The sequence below is a fragment of the Bombyx mori genome, chromosome 5 (genome assembly GCF_030269925.1).
Source record: "Bombyx mori chromosome 5, ASM3026992v2".
NCBI classification, from domain to species: Eukaryota; Metazoa; Arthropoda; class Insecta; order Lepidoptera; family Bombycidae; genus Bombyx; species Bombyx mori.
Genome location: NC_085111.1, coordinates 18417380 through 18438057, shown reverse-complemented (window position 1 = coordinate 18438057; position 20678 = coordinate 18417380). Strand labels below are relative to the sequence as shown.

Below are 20678 nucleotides of genomic sequence, written 5' to 3'. Positions count from 1 at the left end.
AGACGTCTGGTGCATAAGTGTTGAGGCGATGCACCGATGTTCGAATCTCGTAATAATAATATTGGTCAGTAATTAATATTCCTCAAATATTTATGACTTTATAAATTTCCTGAATCGTGTAAACTATGAAATTAGTTCACATGCTTGTACACTTTTTGTGAACTGATCTCAAACTATTAATTTTATCTATACTAATATTATAAAGAGGAAAGATTTGTTTGTTTGTCTCGAATAGGCTCCGAAACTACTGGACCGATTTGAAAAATTCTTTTTCCATTAGAAGCCGACATTGTCCCTGATGAACATAGGCTACTTTTTAAAAAAAAAAAAATTTTTTATTTTTTTTGTTTCATGTGTGTTTTAATGTTTCCGAAGCGAAGCGAGGGCGGGTCGCTAGTTCATTATAAAAAAAAGAACATAATACTCCTAACCTAAAAGTACACGTTATTATCCGCAACACGCTTCGTCAGATTACGGAAATAGAGTAATCAGCAACATGCTTCGTCAAAAAGTACAATACTTACTTTCAGCTACAAGCGTCGTCGTTTTGTGAACTTACAGTTCAGTATTGCCTGTACATCGTGTTGGGTTACCAAATAACCAAAATAAACCAAAACAAAAACCCAAATAACCTTTCCCTCGATATAATAATTCGCTTTTTATTCTACTAATTAATTAGCTCTGCCTTTATTGTTATCGATTTACTTATACAATAATAAGACTCGTACAACAAAAATGAAATGGTAAAAAAAAACAATGAAAAAAAAAAACACTGTGTGATTAGAAGAGTAACAAAATTAAAAAAATGTAAATTTGGGAACGTCGGCTGATGAAGGGGCGAGCTTTCGGGATCGATCGGCCGGTACAATGGCCCTTTTCGTCGCAAGCTTTGCAAGCTTTTGAATCATAGACTTGAAAGCATAAATGCTTTTGACGGATTTCTATTTAAAGCTTTCATTTTGTTTTAGATCACAATGGACTTTTAATTAAATAAATGCGTGCAAAAACGCTTACAAGTCTCAAATGATTATATGTATGTAAGCTTGTAGACTGCATGTTGTGTATGTACGTGGCCATAGAGTAAGATTATATATAAGAATGACATTGGCACTGACACACTCAGATAGAGAATTTGATCTTGACCGTGAAGTGATTTATGAAATATTGGAAGTAAAAAACCTTTAATTGTCGATTTTTGTATTTTTAGGTGAATAGATTCACAATGTGTAAATGTTTTTAGTGTTTAATTTTATAATAACAATAAACTTTTCTATTTTTAGATAAATCAAATTTGCGTTATTTACTCCAGTATGATCTAACATATTACATGTATATTGGTATTCTGTATGTATTCCCGAAAAACTAATTAAGTACTGTTGAAATGTACATTTTTTTTAATAGAAAAGCCCGGATTTTCGTACATTTCCTTCTGACTGTTGATTTTTTTTAAATTAGTAAATATGAAATGACTACTAGTGCTATTTAAATCCTTTTGAGACTTCGAAATAATATCGTAAGAAAGAAGTATTTGGCCAACAACTAATTAATTCGTATTTGTTAACGAGAGACGGCTATTCATTCATGAGACCCCCTCACAACCCTTCAACGCTGACAACCTTGTCAACACATCGAGTACATAAACAAAAGACGTTCCAAGATGTATGCACCTGCAGAGAATCCTGAATTATTCATACGACTGCATTGACTGAATCCCAAGTAGGATTAGATTTATACACTGAAAACCCGTGCTGTTTATCACTCATGTCTGTTTGCCTTCTCGTAACTTTTGTTTGGCTTTTGTCTGGTTAAAGTTAAAAGATTTACAATAGCTCACTTTGAGAAATGTCCGTGATTATAATATGTGGTATAACTTCTTGATGACGTAAAAACTCAAAATATTGAGAAAAGCTCAAATTCGAATCACAATGCAAGAAAATGTGGAAAAGGTAAAAAATAAATTTGCTAATTAATTTTATTTAAAAAAATGCGGTACGTAGAATTCGGATATATGATAACACACGTGAAATCCAATCCACATAATCGTTCATTTATATGAATTTAATTATTCATTCGAATTATGTACGATTTGGTGTTATGGTACCAGTACCAGAGTAACTTAACACCAAACAACTGGTTTACTGGTGGTAGAATGCTTAGTGAGTCCGCGCGAGTGGGTACCACCACCCTGCCTATTTCTGCCGTGAAGCAGTAATGCATTTCGGTTGAAGGGTGGGGCAGCCGTTGTAACTATACTGAGACCTTTAGAATTTATATCTCAAGGTGGGTGGTCGCATTTACTTTGTAGATATCTATGGGCTCCAGTAATCACTTAGTACCAGGAGGGTTTTGTCAGCTCGTCCACACACATAAGCAATAAATAAAAAAACGAATACAGTTATATTGTTTGTAAAGGTAGTTAGTTAATTGAAAATAAAACTTCGAACCCAAATCTCAAAGTTGACAGTGCCATAAATGCAGCCATAAGCACTTGATATATTTTTTTTTGTTTTTTATTGCTTAGGTGTGTGGACGAGCTCACAGCCCACCTGGTGTTAAGTGGTCACTGGAGCCCATAGACATCTACAGCGTAAATGCGCCACAAACCTTGAGATATAAGTTCTAAGGTCTCAGTATAGTTACAACGGCTGCCCTACCCGTTAAATCGAAACGCATTACTGCTTCATGGCAGAAATAGGCGGGGGGGTGGTACCTATCCGTGCGGACTCACAAGAGGTCCTATCACCAGTAAAGAAGTCCTACCACCAGTAAAGAGGAACCAGGAACCAGGAAAAGTTAGAAAACGTGGTACGTCTTGAACCTGTAACTCCTCGTACCCCGTTGTTATAATATGCGCGACGTCCTTTCATAGAAGTTAAAGCAAAGTATACTTGTACAGACAAGCGCTCCAACTCCACTCATCATCTATACGAATTCAAGAACCAAGTCGTTGGAAACGAATGAATCCGCCGTCGAGTTGAAACTTTTTCGACTTCAGTCGCTTTGATGTGACCGGAGAGGGTATTTTTATCGTTTTTGGCTTCTCAAGTGTTTGTTATTTATTGTTTTCGTTTTACGCTTATTTAAAACATGCATTAAATAAATCTTATACCTTTAAACGAGCAATTCTTGTATATTAATATATATATAATTTGAATCTCGGAAACGGCACCAACGATTTTCATAAAATTTAGTATACAGAGGATTTCGGGGGCGATAAATCGATCTAGCTACGATTTATTTTCAGAAAATGTTGTTTTATTCGTGTTTTCAATAATCAACTCTTCCCGACATCTATCGGCGAATAATAATACTATTTTTTTTTAATTGGGGGCAACTAGCCGCTTTAAAGATATAACAAGATGGCGTTATCAAAAAAAAAAAACAAGCAAAGTTCGGTCATCATCTAGTGAAATTCTAATTGTGATCAACCACAATCGATCTGATGTTATTCGATGATAGCTCATCTGACATTACGGATGGCATCGTGGCTGAAACGGGAGAAACAGGTCGGTGGGATGGCGGTTCGCATTAATAAAAGTTCTGAACAACAACATTCGAACTACCCAACAGTCTACCCAGTAATGACACGCAGTCACCAGTAGTTTCAGTAAATCCTTTCTGCGCGACCCAATTATATAAGCATGTGAAGCGATGTCAGCTACGTAACACATTTACGCTACTAACATCGCCGTAACAATACCTTTTGCTTTCTTCAATGTCAAACCGTATTGAATACGTCAACAAAAGCGAAGGGTAAGCGCACCCTCCCTTACCTTACAGCCCTAGGCCCTTGAGAGGGCGTTGTATCGCAGCCAGAGATCTGAGCGAGGCGACGAGATGAGTGATATCCTCCAGGCGGTTGCAGATGCTCACTGGAGCGATGCTGTATAATTTGATATTTATTTTGGAAAATATAAAGCGTGTCTTTCATACAAAAGGTGCGATACTGAAGAACTAATGCCACACTGAATAACTTTTGTATTTTTTAAATGTGTACGTACATGTTATGGAAATGAAAATTGATTTTGTATGTTTGATTGTCTCTTAGCGAACGATAATTCTCCATAATGGTTTTTTTTTGTAATGCAATTTGTGTTGTTTTAAATCGGCTTAGAACTAAAAACATTTCTTTGCTATAGCATGTACCAGGATATTTAACTATACCTTTGAATAACACGTTTGTGTCGGTTCGAGCCATTCTGTTTTATTGTCTTTTAATTTCTCGGTGCGTCATTCTGAATTACGCGTTCAAAGAAGAAATGAAATTGAATTTAGATTAAAACGGCTCTCGCTTAAAATTTTTTTTTTTTCAGGAAGCGACGAGGCTCTGTAGTTAATGTTTTTACTGTTTATTTTATTCCCATTTTCTGTGATCGTGGAAGTTGTGAAGTTTTGAAATTTCACAAATTGTAAAATAATTGGAATCCATTGAAATTACTTAACAGTTTTTGACGGGAGCGTGAGTAGCAAAATTGTATGAAATGTTTTGTGACTTCTCGGGTTTTTCCAAAAAGTCCCCTGCTGTCTCACTAAATTCTCACTCATTATATTGCGACATTATTTCATTTAATTTCAATTATCTATCTGATCACGTATCCATTAGATATTAATTATTTACAATTTCTAGATAAATCAACTGCATTTCATTTAAAACAACGACACACCGAAAATGAAAAAAAAGTAATACGTAACCTAAACGGAAATCAAAATTTATTCAATAATTATTGATCTGACAGTATCATGACTAATGGGTAATGACGAGAAACTTACAATGATGCTAAGGCGCGTCTCAATAAAAACGACAATTTCGAAATCGATTTGATTCCAATACAACTAGATCGAACGCAACAAAATTAATAGAAGAATCCAGAGGCCTTTTTTTTCTCAAGTTAGTTAAAAGAGCTTTCTTCTCCCGACCCTGAAAACATTTGAGTCATGATTTACGTTCGTACTTTCGCCTCCTAATTATAAAGTACTTAACCTGGAGAGCGTTCCTTTACATCTTCTGATATCAGAGGCCCGCGACAAACTTCGCCACCCCAACATTACTTTGCTCTTTTGAGTACTTTTTTATGTGCGTGTAAAGTACTATAGCGCTTTGGTGGAAGTTCCTTAAATTGTACGGTGCGGTGTGCTTAAGCGCGATGCAAGTTTGTGCGAATATGGGAATGCTATTAGGATTTTTTAAATGTGATTTATGTTTATGACTACCACGAGTAGTTAACACCGCCGATAACATTCGGTCATCGTTCTTGTCGAACGAGTAAATTAACCCACAGACACAGCCCACTGAGTTTCTCGCCGGATCTCCTCAGTGGGTCGCGTTTCCAATTCGGTGGTAGATTCTGCGAAGCACTGCGCTGGCTGGGGCAAGTGTTAGCAACGTCATCAGGTTTGAGTCCCGTGAGCTTAGCTACAAGTTCTGTAAATCTAGTATAACCCCTCGAGTTTACTAGAAAAGGTAAGGAAAAAAAACTACACCGCCTGTTGTTACCACGAAAGAGCAGCGGTTGCATCGGTGCGTGCGGATTGACCATAATTGTCTAAGCGATAAGCCGCCGACAGCTCGACTCGTCCCGTATAAGTTGTCAGAGTGAGGTAATAAAAAGTCAAATTCCATGTCTAAAATTCCTGTTTGACAGATTGCATTGCAGTATCTTGGAGTCTATCGAGTAACTTCATTTCTTTTTCTTCTGTAAGGGACTGCTCTAAGGAATAGTATACGTTGATACTGTCATGCCTTGTCTACAGTCGCATAACCGTCTTCATCATTTCCCTGCCCTTCTGTCAGTCACCTGGGGTCGGTCTACTTGTAAAAGGGCCTACTTTTAAAAACTTCTCTAATCCTGATAACAACGTACCTCTTCTGATGCAAAATAATGATGCGTTCTGATTTGGAGAGTAACGGTTGTTGCAATCAACGAAATTTATCATTGACAAACTCGAGACCTAAATATGCCAGCCACACATAAAAATGACCAGCAGATTGTATCATTTCATTATTCTCCTGCCTTTCTCCCAGTCACCTGGGATCGGTGCAACATGTTTTCTCCTCTATCATATACCATTTCTTCGCTCACTCCCCTCCTACACATATCGTCTTTCACGCAATCCATTCATATTATTTTTAGGTCTATCTCATCCTCTAAGTCTGTTCACATTCATAGTTAAAACTCTCTTATCAACCTCATTCAGTCGCATAGCCGTGACAATTAATATATATGACCCGCTAACCAGGTTGGTCGCATGAGCGTCTAACTCTACGAATGAGAGCGCTCAATGTAACGAAAAGGTTTCTGTGTGTTTCGTTTTTGTTCAAGAACGCGGAATCGAGTTGGAGACGATTCATTCATCGATAAGCAAAGGGATGAGTGATTTTGTCTTCGTAGCCTAACGCTGGCGGATTCAATTGTTACCCAGCGAGCGAATAATTTTCGATATATTTAAAAATGCATTGAATTGTGTACCGTTGGAAATCTGGAACTCTCGCTTGAAAGATACAAACGTAATGCCGTTGTCCCATGAGTGCGCTACCATCAGATTCCTTTGGGCATGGCTACAGAAGTTTACCCATTATTTATAATTGTTAATTATAAAGTATTGCCGCTTCTGTTTGAGGGGCGGGGCAGCTGTTGTAACTATACTGACACCTTATAACTTATATATCAATTTAGGTGCTTTTACGCTGTAAATGTCTATGGGTGACCACTTAATATCAGGTGGGGCATGAGCTCGTCTACCTAACTAAACAATAAAAAAAAAACAGCCTGGAGATCGTTCCTTTAGATCTTCTGATATCAGAGGCATATACCGTATACCAATAATAAGGATATGAATCCTATAACATCATCTTGCGAGATTGTATGTTGAATATAATTTATGCTATGTAGTATTCCAGTAGCAAGCCAATGTATATGAATGTTAAGTAATATATTAATTAATGTTGCAATTTAATTAATATCTCCGTTGTTATCAGATGCTGCGGGGCGATTCATTTATCAGCCCTTCATTTTGGAATCTTCATTACGAAATTTGTCTTAATTATTTATACTCTAACGATATAACATAGAGTAGGATACAATCTCTTATAGGCGATTAGGTATTGAATTAAATTGATTAGCGTGTGACGTTGAAGCAAAATTGTCAGTAAATATTTTTTTGATTACTTTTAATTAAACTGAATAAATTTGAGGTATTTAATATAATTATATTTTTATTATGATCGACTCTTCGTTTATTTACATATACCTACAATAATATACATATTTTGGCCCACTTAATGTTAAGCGGTTACCATAGTTGATACAGATACTGGGTTATTATTATATAATATATATATAATTATTATTAGTTATTATTATTATCCTATTTTTAATCTGGCACTCTGCGGGTTGATTTTAAGGCCTGCGCTAAAAATAGTATATAATAAGACTTTATTGCTGTTTTACTAACTAATAACTAACTTAATAAATTACTTAATAATAACTTAAATTTAAATCTAACTTATAATTAAGTATTCCGTTCGGCGTTCGGTGTGGTTTTCAAAACAGCTTGTCTCTCGACAAAAAATAGTACTAACGTTAGAAATAACTAAAAATAAATAGTACACATTGTTTATTGGTGTATAATAAATTACAAAATAAACCTTTGGATGCCAAGAGAATCCGCGCGAGTACAATAGTACGTGTGCTGTGGTTGCGAGGCCAGCGCTGTGTTCCGTGAAGTGAAGCTTCACGCTTCGTTTGAAGACAGACTGTCACAGCGCTGCTGAGTGCAGCTCATTTCCGAGCTTATAGAGAGAGCTTTTATAAAAAAGTTCACAGAAAAGCTTTTAATAACGTATATGTCATGAACCAAATTTTTTTTTTTTTTTTTTTTTTTTTTTTTATTGCTTAGATGGGTGGACGAGCTCACAGCCCACCTGGTGTTAAGTGGTTACTGGAGCCCATAGACATCCACAACGTAAATGCGCCACCCACCTTGAGATACAAGTTCTAAGGTCTCAAGTATAGTAACGACGGCTGCCCCACCCTTCAAACCGAAACGCATTACTGCTTCACGGCAGAAATAGGCAGGGTGGTGGTACCCACCCGCGTGGACTCACAAGAGGTCCTACCACCAGTAATTACGCAAATTATAATTTTGCGGGTTTCATTTTTATTACACGATGTTATTCCTTCACCGTGGAAGTCAATCGTGAACATTTGTTGAGTACGTATTTCATTTGAAAAATTGGTACCCGCCTGCGGGATTCGAACACCGGTGCATCGCTTCAACACGAATGCACCGGACGTCTTATCCGTTAGGCCACGACGACTACTATAATATAATTACTATAATATAAATATAATATAATTTTGATTAAAGCTTTTACCGTTTGATGTTGTCCTTATTTGTACAAAGCATTGTGACTAGCATTACAAGACACTATGAACACCGAGTCGATACTATCAAACGTTGCCATCACATAAATAGATAAGTATATATTTGAGGTATAAATAATAATCCTGTACTTATATAATATCCTAATCGCATTAATATAACAAAGCGTTAGATTTGCATTTTTTATGGATTGCTGAACAAGCTCTCGTCCCACATGGCGTTAAGTGGTTCTTGAAAAGTATAAGTAACATAACGCTGACACCTGGTGGTGGTACCTACCCGTGCGGACTCACAAGAGGTCCTGCCACCAGTAAGTATAGTTACAACGGTTTAGAATTTTGTCGTGGTGCCTGACGTAGTTCTAAGGTTTAGCAATGCGTAATTCATCGGAAAACCCGCGAAGACATGAGCCGATCCACTTCAATCGTTAAAAAAATCAATCCGAATTCATCTAAATCCCTGTCACGATGATGGATCGTTTGTTTGAAATTTCGCGAATATCATGTAACGATTTTATTCCCTTTTACACTGAAGTCGGTTAAATCGACGTCCGGTTAAAACGCTGTCATTCTCATTCAGCGCCCAAAGATGACTGATCGTTTTAACGTTTAAATATTATACTGGGAATCTTTTTACTGATGATTTGGGTTTTAAATAAAACAAATTTCAATGGATTCGTAATCTTGCGGTATCATGATTATCTCTCAAACGAGAGGATTTAGGTTTGTGATTTGGTATATATCATTGATATATTTTACAATTAATACGTGAAGCAAAAACTTTGTATCCCTTTTTACGAAAATTGCGCGGACAGAAGAGTATGAAATTTTCCACACTTATAGAGAATATAGAGAAGAAGTGCACAATGCTAATATTTTTTAAAAATAATGCATAAAAGATACATTAAATCAATAAAGAAAACATTACACACACTACATACCATGTATTTGACGCACACACGCATGCATACCTACTATTTATTGTCAAACTTTTGTTCTTGACGTCTGTGGTCAAATTGAGAATAGATTAAATATTGTTTGTCTTTATTAATATTTTTTATAGTGTAGTCTTGGCGAAATTTGTGATTAAAGAAGTATAAAATACAATCATAATAGTGTACAAACTTACAATTCCAATTATAGTCGAATTTCGACTACTGCGGGACCTCTAGTATTTTACAATTTTTTCAAAGCTGCGCAGTCTACGCGTAGAAAAAAGCAAGAATATGTCTTATAATATCTTTAACTTTACCACTTTTTTTTAAATTGCCATCAGTCAGTCAGAGCTAATCGTCAGCTAATACGTTTTTCATTCATTAAAAAAAGGCAATTTGTACAGTATATACATATAAAAACATTCAATAAGACATTAGAAACTAATTTAGAATTCCAGTAATCCATCAGATCACTTATTACTTTTAATACATTTTTGTTATTGCCCTTGTAGGCAGACGAGCATGCGGCTCACCCGATGGTGAGTAGTTACCGTCGCCTATGGACTCCAGCAATGCCGCTGCCTACCGCTACTAATACAATTAAAAGTATAATACAAATTAAAGCGTCGTAGCCTAAAGGATAAGATGTCCGGTGCATTCGTATCTTGCGATGCTGTGTTCGAATCCCGCAGGCGGGTACCAATTTACCCAATGAAATACGTACTTAACAAATGTTCAAGATTGACTTCAACGGTGAAGGAATAGCATTGTGTAATAAAAATCTACCCGCAAAAATTATAATTTGCATAATTATAGCTGGTAGGACCACCACCTTACCTATTTCTGCCGTGAAGCAGTAATGCGTTTCGGCTTGAAGGGTACGGCAGCCGTTGTAACCATACTGAGACCTTAGAACTCATATCTAACGATAGGCGGCGGCATTTACGTTGTAGGTGTCTATGGGCTCCAGCAATCACTTAATACCAGGTGGGTTGTGACCTCGTATACCCACATAAGCAATAAAAAAAAAAAAAATTATTTTACTGTTTAATCTCGTATTCTTTATTCCTTTATTAGTTCGCCGTGAGCACGAAAACTATAAACTATTCGAAACATCATATATATTACGAGTATTATATAGTGGTAATAATAAACGAGATTAAATCGTAAAAGTTATTTTAATTATGTCTACGACTCGCTGCCATTTTAGAATGTGCTAATTAAATTACTCTGAAATGTCCTTTATTGTTTGTCCTTTATTTGTGTTGATATAAATAACTGTTTTTTTTTTCTCACATGTTAATTTTATTCATTCGAAAATGATGATGTTGTTTGTTTTTTTACTGTTGGAAGGACCTTTTGTGAGTTCGCACGGGTAGGTGCCATCACCCTGCCTATTTCTGCCGTGAAGCAATGATGCGTTTCGGTTTGAAGGGTGAGGTAGCCGTTGACACTATACTGAGACCTTAGAAGGTGGGTGGCGCATTTACGTCATAGATGTCTATGGGCTCCAGTTACCACTTAACACCAGGTGGGCTGTGAGCTCACCCACCCATCTAAGCAATAAAAAAATAAAACATATTTCAAGTTCGAAAATGTTACCGGTATAGTTCCATTACAATAAGCAGAGCAATAAGAGTAGCAAATAAACCAAGGACCCTTCACCGCCCATTTAAAAAGATAAATTTCAACACGCAGCGTCTAGTTCAGGTAACTATGTCAATTGTAGTATGAGAGCGGAATGCAAGCTCAGTTACTGTAAGCTCACTGCAAAAATACATTACTACAGCTCCAACGCTACGGCGTAGAGTGCTACGGCGTAGCAGTTGTCGTGAACTAAAATATTTGAGTTCATGAATTTTAAATGTTCTGTTTTAATTTATTTTTTTCAGGTTTTGTTGGTACTTTTACATTATTTATTGAAGTAGACTTTTTTTTTAAATGTATATCGTGCGATCTATAGTAGACTGACCTAAAACAAAAAAACAAATTGTTGGGAAATCGCAGAAGCATTTTGTCGTTTACATGTTATTTAGCTGTTAGTATATCTGTATTTTATGAAATGTTTCCCTTAAACTTTTTTTTTTATGTTACGCTATTATATCACGTTTTGTACTAAATAGTCCTAATAAAAGAAATTGGTTATTGTTCCGTTAATTATTTAAATAAAACTTACCCGATATTTTTACATTGGACGAACTCAATTATCAATTAGCTCGTCCATCCATCTAAGCAATAAAAAAATAAAAATAGAAACGTAATTTTAAATATAAATTAAATACCAGTAGACGTAATCTCCACTGCAAAAAACACGAGACTTCAGTAGCCGCACGCGACTTAAGCACTGCATCTGTAATAACACAGTGTAAGTACACAATTTTTTTTTTTGTTTATAAAATTAGCCGGATACAAGTCCATTGGCCGTCTACATATTATAATACAATAATAAAGTTAATATTTACGAGATGTCATACAGTATACAAAATTATTAAATTCCCGGTTTTTTCTCAGGTTTTCATGTTATTTTTTCAGGTCAGATTTTTTCTACAGTCGCTGTAATAAATTTATATAGGCTCGGGAAGTACACAAACTAGAAAAGCGGTAATACCAGCTAAAAAAATCGAAACTGAAAAAAAAATATAGGCTCTTTCGTTTTGGAATACGGTTTGAATTTGAATGTAGTCGATACGAGACTAGAAACATTACATCCATAAATTCTTAATAGGTATACAGATTGCGAAAACTTTGAAATACAGCACGAGACGCTTAGATGAACAATTCTATGGGAACTTCATCACAGAAAACGGCCCGAGTCGAACGAAACCTTTTCTCGTAAAGAAATAGGTGTCATTTCTCATGGACGTACGCACATACAGCCTTACGGTTCTGTGTCAACTTCTTTATTGGTTCGATCAGAGGAATCGTCGGTCAACGGCGCAGTTCATCTATTTGACGGCACGTAACGTAATACTACAGTGTTGCTTCGTAATGAAAAATGGATGTTGTGTTGAATTAAGTAAGGATTCTTTTAATATGAAATGTCCTATGTAGTAGTTACCGTCCACTCTGCCGTGATCGCCACTAAATCTTTAAAGTTCACTGATTTGTATTTTTTTTTTTATTTATTTATTGGGTACCGACATCTTATACATCAGCACAGAACATTACAGGTAACAGGCAAGTTTTAAATATGAAATTCAAAGAAGAAACACTACAATCATTTATTCTTCCTTCTTGCTACAATAACTAATTTGATATTGATTGTTGCACACAAACGAACTAAAGTTCACTCGGGAAGCTTTATTCTGATCGCGTCTAAAGAAGCTTTTCTTCAAATCATAAAAATCTTTAGTCGGGTAATAGAAGGGCATACAACCTAGTGCCGCTTGGAGTGGGTTTGCAGGGACAGCCCGTAATGGGACGATTACGGCGCCATTCCCGCGAATACCGCGACGAGATTTTGTGAACACAGCGCTTTTACTACGACATTCGAGTTAATGGTTTTCTGGAAAAATCCTTATAATTTATCTTAAATGTATCAAGAATTATGTCTTTGAGCTTAATTGTCAGCATTTACGATTAGGTTATTTTTACTGCGTTGATGAGTAAATGAGAATACGGCCCACCGTGCTAAGTAGTGACCGGAAAATGCTACACATCTTGAGACATGAGGTTGAATTTGCAAGTTAATGGTAGAAAGATAATGTTACAATTGGATAGATTAGTTGAATCTCGCTTACGACATTTTAAAGATAAGCTTGCATATATACAAGTTTCGAACAATAACATTCAGACTATCGGCCTACCGATATCACTCGCTCGGTGGAAGATCTTCCATTTGTCGATAAACCTCAATCTATACATATAGATAAAATTAGAGTGTCTGTTTGTAATATTGAAGTAACCGCTTTTTACTACATGCAAATGAATATATATATACGGTACATACACCGAAATAACATTTTTTACAATTTTTGTCTGTCTGTCTGTTTGTTCCGGCTGATCTCTGGAACGGCTGGACCGATTTTGATGAAACTTTCACTAATAGGTAGCTGATGATATAAGAAGTAACTTAGGCTACTTTTTTTAGACTAGCTTCGCCCCGCAGCGTCACCCGCAGTTATTGTCGTAGCGCGCGCAACATGGCGGGCTTCGCCTATCAATAATAAAATTAAATGTTCCCGAAGCGAAGCGAGGGCGGGTCGCTAGTACTAAACGAAAGTCACATATTGCTTGTTCATTATTAATGAGCTCGTCAGATTTTCTAAGAAGAAAATTAAAGTGCGTTGTACTTTTAGGGTTCTGCGTTGGCTTTCACGATCGCTCGGTTGGTCCTGTCCTTTTTCATGCACCATTTCTGATCGAGTGGCACTTGGAGCAGGAATACGAAGCCACAACCATGCGTTCTGTCGTCACTGAACGTGAACAGCGGCTTTGGACGTAAATCAACGTTAGAACCAGACGGCAGTTAGGGAGAATTGTTTTTTTATCAAAACATATTTCTGAACGAATTATCTGATAATTAAATTATATGTATTAGTAAGGACATGTTCGGAAATAGTCTCTGTTCTCTACGCTCGAGTTATGTAAGCTATTAAAACCAATGCGTCGTACAAAAGTCATGTCAGAGAGTTACATCTTACGTGAGAATATCGCCTGATCGACAGACTATTAACTAGAATTGAACGCGTACTACAACAAAAAAACTTCCCAAATACCAGGTCTTTTACCCATAACAATAGCACCTAGCATGCCTGGATTACCTTCCTTCCTGCCTTACCATCTAAATGGTTTACCGTTCACTTTTACTTCTCTAATCATTGATTTTTTTCTATTGGTGTAGATGAGCCTAAGGTTAAGACATCGATTGAAATCAAGTTAATCTGTGAAATAAGCATCACAATATATCCATGTTTTATTTTTATTTTTTTATTGCTTAGGTGGGTGGACGAGCTCACAGTCCTCCTGGTGTTAAGTGGTTACTGGAGCCCATAGACATCTACAGCGTAAATGTGCCACTCACCTTGAGATAAGTTCTAAGGTCTCAGTATAGTAACAACGGCTGCCCCACTCTTCATACTGAAACGCATTATTGCTTCACGGCAAAAATAGGCAGGGTGGTGGTACCTACCCGTGCGGACTCACAAGAGGTCCTACCACCAGTGAGTGAAACGCAACTTAAAAAATAACTAACTCTACTCTTGAAACTCTTAGTACGGAAATTTATTTGTCTTTCTAGTTTCGGATTCGTTAACAGAAATTATCAAATAAAATCACTTTAGAAGAAACACAGCGTTTATGTTTCAGTATCAAACACGAAATCCAATCAGTCGATCGCGTGTCCCCGGCGGGGCTGGAAGCAACAGCCTGGGCGAGAGGGGGCGTTGCCATGGTAACGGACTACCTCGATTTCTGCCCTAGTTACAGCTCGAGCGTTGCAAGCCCAGAGCTTTGTACGAAGCTCTGTGTAACGGTGATCGTTTCGTGATTTTTTGTCGTTGATAGCTGAAAAGCCTTATTGATTCATTCTTATTATTTATTTGTGAAGTTGTCTTTAATAGATTTGGTTTTAGATTTGGATTTTATTTTTGTTATAAACTTGTTATGGATACTAGTTTCGTGGTATAGGTGAAAGTAATGGACGATCAGGTATTAGGTTGCCATTAGAACTCATAAACATAACAACGCGAATATGCCATTCAAAACTTTTGGTTACTCAATTATCTAAACCCAAGTTGGACTTGACTATGCAATATAGAGTCAGTCAAACAGTAGAGCAATCTGGGTGTGCTAGAAATGGTCTAGACGTATATTTTCAAATTGGTTTGTATTATAACTGTCATTTATTAAAATGTTAATTTGAATATTAATTTTTTAAAGATATTTTATTATTGTAATAGAATCTACCTATTTTATCACCTGTGAAGTCTTTTTTATTTAACTTTTTAGGAGCGCTCGCGGGATCAAATAGCATTTTTTTTAATACCCAGGATCATATCTTGACTGGCGTCGCAGGACGTGGACTGTGTGTTCGTTCACCAATTTAAGAAAAAAAAACATAAAGATCAAGATTTGAATATGTAATGAAGTTAACATCACCGAACCGACCAGATGTCACTCTGATATTGAAAATACCTGTTACAAGTTAGTTATTATTAATGATTATATCGTTGCGATCAATAAAATACTATAATACTAATACAATACTAGGAAACAGAGAAGGATTTTATCCACGGAGGACCACAATAAAAATCAACTAATTATAATTGTTAACTTTTAAAGTTGTAAGTCAGACTTTAAAGAATTTGTCAGACTTTAAAGCTAATATCTAAATTAATCAGGTACCCAATTCATTCGTTAATCGCCAATGATGCGAACTGCCAAACATCGCACAATAATACTAATACACATAGTACACTAATATTTACACATATCCCCCCACATGCGCTCATAAATAGAACTATAATTTATATAATATCTCAAGAGTTGAGTGCACCGTTGGCCAAAGGACGCCTCGAATCTTTTCCAGAGATAAGTGTCTAGACAGGCTCTTCTCCAGTTCCTTTGCCGTCAGTTTAATATCGTCCTCCCATCCTTTCACTGTCTATTACCAATGTGAAACCGTTTTACTCCATTCTTAGAAATGTTCACGAGTCCAGTCTATTTCCGAAATGTTTTTGTGTTTCATTGGAGTTGGTATTTTGGTTTTTGACTATGTAAAGAAGACCTTGCGCCTTTTTTTACTTTTCCTGGTGAAACTGGAAAGGCCTTAGGGCCATCAGTAATAATTCAATCATAAAAAAAGTAAATAAAAATGTGTTACTTTAAGTATATACCTTAGAAGTAGATACCTTAGTTACATGACTATATTTGTCGCTAGCTCTCTGGAAACTATTTTTCCATTAAGTACTTATTTATTTATGAAGGTATGAGTTGTAGTTCACCTGAGGCTTGGTGGTCATTTTGGGCTAATGTATATTGACCATTACCGGGGAATGCCTTCATGAAGGGTTCAGTTTATGGTTCGGTCGGGATTAATAGTTTGCATGAAATTCATGAAATATTACTGGTGTATTTATAAAATTTTTGTGGGATGTAGCTAGGGGTGTTTGTTTTAAATAGGCTGCCAACTGAAAATTTTTAATAATAATGTTTAAACTGAGCAGAACTTATTTACGAAAATAATATTGATTGATTGAAAAGGCCTGTTATTCAAGGTACAAAAATATTGTTAACAGAGTCCAAATAGGTGAATGACCGAATGACAGATATGACATTAATATTACTTTTACGATTTAATCTGACGACGGTTACTCACGGTCAGTTTTCCGTGACCACGAAAACTGTAGTGTTTAAGTCCTCGGAAATAATATCATAACGAGATTAAGCCGTAAAAGTTGTTCCAAAAAGTTCTGCTACTGGCGATAACCTTTGAAAATGCTAAATATATATAAGATCATAATAAAAAACCAATATACAGATATTAAACATATTAGAAAAGTTTGATTATTTCAGTAGAAGATTAAATAGTGTTATATTAGACGTATTTTTCATTGCTCCATAACCAGAATACATTGAGACGCCTCCTGCACTCTGTTCTCGTTAACATTATCAACAGCCGTGCGCAAATAAGAAGTTTAATTAGCTGACTCTAAGAGTCCAAGTGCGGTTGGTTTGTTTGAACAATGGATGTGGAACGCTCCTTTGTTTCCCGCTGGCACGTAGACATTCGAGATTGGAAAGACATAGACCAAACGACCAAATGTCGATGAAGCTGTAATTGAAGCCATGAAGGGTGAGACCAGAGTAGCCTAATTGCTATTTTGATAATACTAGTTTGAAAATGAGATAAAAAAAATCGGTTGTCTGTAAAGTCGGTTTACTGACGATAGTTGAACGTGACAACGTCATAAGAAAATACTGATGGAATGGTTTCATTTTTCAATTATCGCAATTGTCATTGCTATAAACAATTGACACCACATTCACTTTTCACTGAACTTCATACTTGACGAAAACATGTAAATGTATTATTGTATAGCAGCTGTCCACGCGGATGCATCGCTCACTCAAGTAGGAGAGAGACATATGTCGAAGCTGCCGAACACGGAGGCCGATTGTGCCTCTTTGTCGCTCGTTGCGCGCTCTCGCTTGCACTTCAAGCCTTAAATGGAACGCCTAAGAGCGAGGTAACGCCGCATGAGTCATATTTTTTCGTGCGTGCAGCCGGCTCAATCGAATTATAAGACGTTCGTCACGTCAAAACACATTCAGGTTTTATTTTTGTCTTATCAGAAATCGTCTGAAAAGGGAAGTATGTTTGCAAGTGCTTTACGATCGCTCTGTGTGCTTAGTACGAGTTTTTTAACGTTCTCGATAGCGTAAAAGTTAACTTATATTTGTATACAGTTGGAACAGCGCCCCTAGCGGCAAAAGTAGGCAAACGTATATTTCCACCTGCATACAAGTTTGAGTTAACTTTTACGCTATCGAGAACGTTAAAAATTTCGCACTAAGCACACAGTGGCCTGTTTGTTGGCAGTGAGAATGATTAAGGTAAATCGTTTGCTCTTTTAACAGCACAAGCTAATTCTAAGCTTGGATAGTCGTTTGATAATAACGATAGATCGAAAATGCTTTTAAAGTTTATTCTCGAGTTTTTTTATTGTTATTATATTGTTTCGGAAATTTCGATTACTTTACTGTTTTCGTGGTCTCGAGTAACTAGTTTAGCCGTATATTAAATTGTTAAAGTATTTTTGGTTTTGTTTAAAATTGAACAAAACACTATGATACTTCAAATTTAGGGGACAATTATATAAAACTAGTATTGGTTGTGGCTTTCCAAACCAAATACGTAGCACAGTGAGGGTTAAAGTCAGAATGAGCCGGTATTGAGTATTGGTAGCAGTAAATACAAGTCAAGATGTCGTTAGGACGTTTTAGGGAATAGGCCTTAGCTTAAATTTTGTGCTGTGATACTGAAAATATACACGAAACAGTAGGACGATCAGTTAGTTATAAGAAGAAACATAAACTGTCTATATCGGCTATTAAATTATAATAGTTTTATAAACAACAAAGCTTTAAATTCCATTAAAACAAATCCAATTTTTAAATAATAGTAGAAAGTGGTACATACTTATAAAAAAATCGGTGCATAACCAATAAAGTAACAACGCGCTTGAATTAATCCCAGCCAGTCCACTCGAAGCGTTAATATTACTGTCTGCAGCGCTGCAGCGCTTGCGTGGATTAGCCGTTATTGCTTGTCTAATGTAAGCAATAAAACTCGAGGCACAGGCCCCGGTCCTCGTACAGCCAGACGTTACAGTCTTTTGTGCAACTCATAACCTTAAAACTGAAGTGGCTGTTATGGATTAAGTGTCGTTAGACTTTATTTACGCTGTAAAATAAGTTGGACACAATATTTTTTTGGATTTGAATTTCAATCAGAAGAAATTGTCTGAAATACGATTTTTTTATTTTATTGTACTGATTAAGATATACAAAAAGATAATCCTTGGACGTATATTTTATATATATATTATATATTATACGTATATTGGTATCACAATAGAGTTTTTTTTTAATTAGAAAAATGCTAATAATAAAATCGCTGTAACAAATTTAAATGTTAATTCAAAACTTATTTTCTAACGATTTCTATATTATATAACATGAAATAAAAATCACAAAATCTAGACATCCAAACAGATTCTTAAACGATCTTAAGCAGTACACAATACGAACTAACAACCCATACGGAATACTAAAAGACGTTTATATAAAGTGAAATCGACTTAAGCGCCCGTCAACGTACGCCAGCGAAACGCCACTTCGCGCAATACAGAACGACCGTCCAATTCCGCTGAGCACATACTGAATTATCAGAACCGTCGACTGTGTGTAGTCGTGTACATACATACGACTCCCCTGTGTTACCGGAAATCCAGGGCTCAAACAAAGATAAGAAAGTTGCATTTGAATTTTGTTCTTCGACGGTACTTTATCGCTTTATATCGCGGTTGATGTTATCCTGACCTTAAAGAATAACAAAGGTTTTTGATTCGCGTTATATTCGTTTATTGTTTGATTTTTCGAAATAAATAAACTCATATTACAAGATGGCCGCTAATTCTAAAAATTAAGATGGCCGCTAAAATGTTAGCAGGCTTAAATGGTATACAATGATTCAGTTTCATAGATTTCGCGCGTAAAATTAAGCTCTCTTAAACGAATTTCTTAAATTTTTAAATAACTCTGGTGCCAATACGAAGCAAAGCTAATTAGATTGTCCCTGATCTGTATTAAATAGAATGAATGAGTAAGGTCAACGAATTGTGACAGTTTGTAAGTCAAGAGAAAATTTAAATGGGGAAACTGTTAGTACCCAATAAATATGGTGATCACACTATCTCAGATTCTATTGGAGTGCTATTAAAAAAAATATGATAAAATAATTATGTTCGGTAACTTGCGACAGCATTTAAAATGCCAAATAATTTTCCTGAAATTCTGTGTTATCTTCTGCACGATGGCAACACCCGCAAAACTCGTTTAGCTTAAGCTGTAAAAGCGCTAATCTCGCCACAGATTAGTGAGGTTACGCGCACCCTTCGAGGGATCCCGATACTATGCCAGATACGACCCTTGGAGTGATTTAGAGGTACCTTTTGTCTGTTTCAATTACACAACTTTAGAAACACAGTTTGTTGAATCTTGATTTGCTGTGGCCATTTCCGAAGTCAAACTTCTTTACGCCCCAATTGCTTTCATTTATATTTTAACCGCTTAAGAACAAGACCAGGATGCGGACCGCACATTGTGCTTATGAAAGAAATAAAGTGAGATATTCTATTGTCGGCTTTTTCTGGAAAAAAAAAAAAATTTTGAAAAAAATTAAACATTACTTACCATTTTTATATTTATTTGAATTGGGTTTTATTGTCGATGATAAATGAATAATAACAATCCGTGCTCTCAGTTTTAAAGACGAAGTTCGTTAGAAATGATTGATGAAGGGAAACGGAACAAATTTCAAATTCAGACGATTGTAAATCGAGAGCAGATGTCCCGAAGTTTCTCGGAGAACCGTTGCCGAAATACATTATTCTGTCAAGCCGTTACCCCAATAGGAGGGCCGTGATAAAAGATTTAACAATATGGATAGTGACGTAAGGAAGCTTACCTTGGAACTAATAAAAAATATTTATGTCCCACAGTAAACTATTAGGCGAAACTTCGTCTCATAGGACGGGCCGAATTCTTTCTATAAATCACCTGACTTTGTCAGCAGTAACCGAAAAATATATACTTGTCCTTTTTTATCCTAGTAATCTTGTGTTTGACCATCTCATTC

General features: G+C 36.1%; 1 protein-coding gene across 11 annotated transcripts in view; it reads left to right on the top strand.

The window, feature by feature from the left end:
• Positions 1-20678, top strand: part of nAChRa6 (nicotinic acetylcholine receptor subunit alpha 6) — a 96247-nt gene that overhangs the window by 30023 nt on the left and 45546 nt on the right.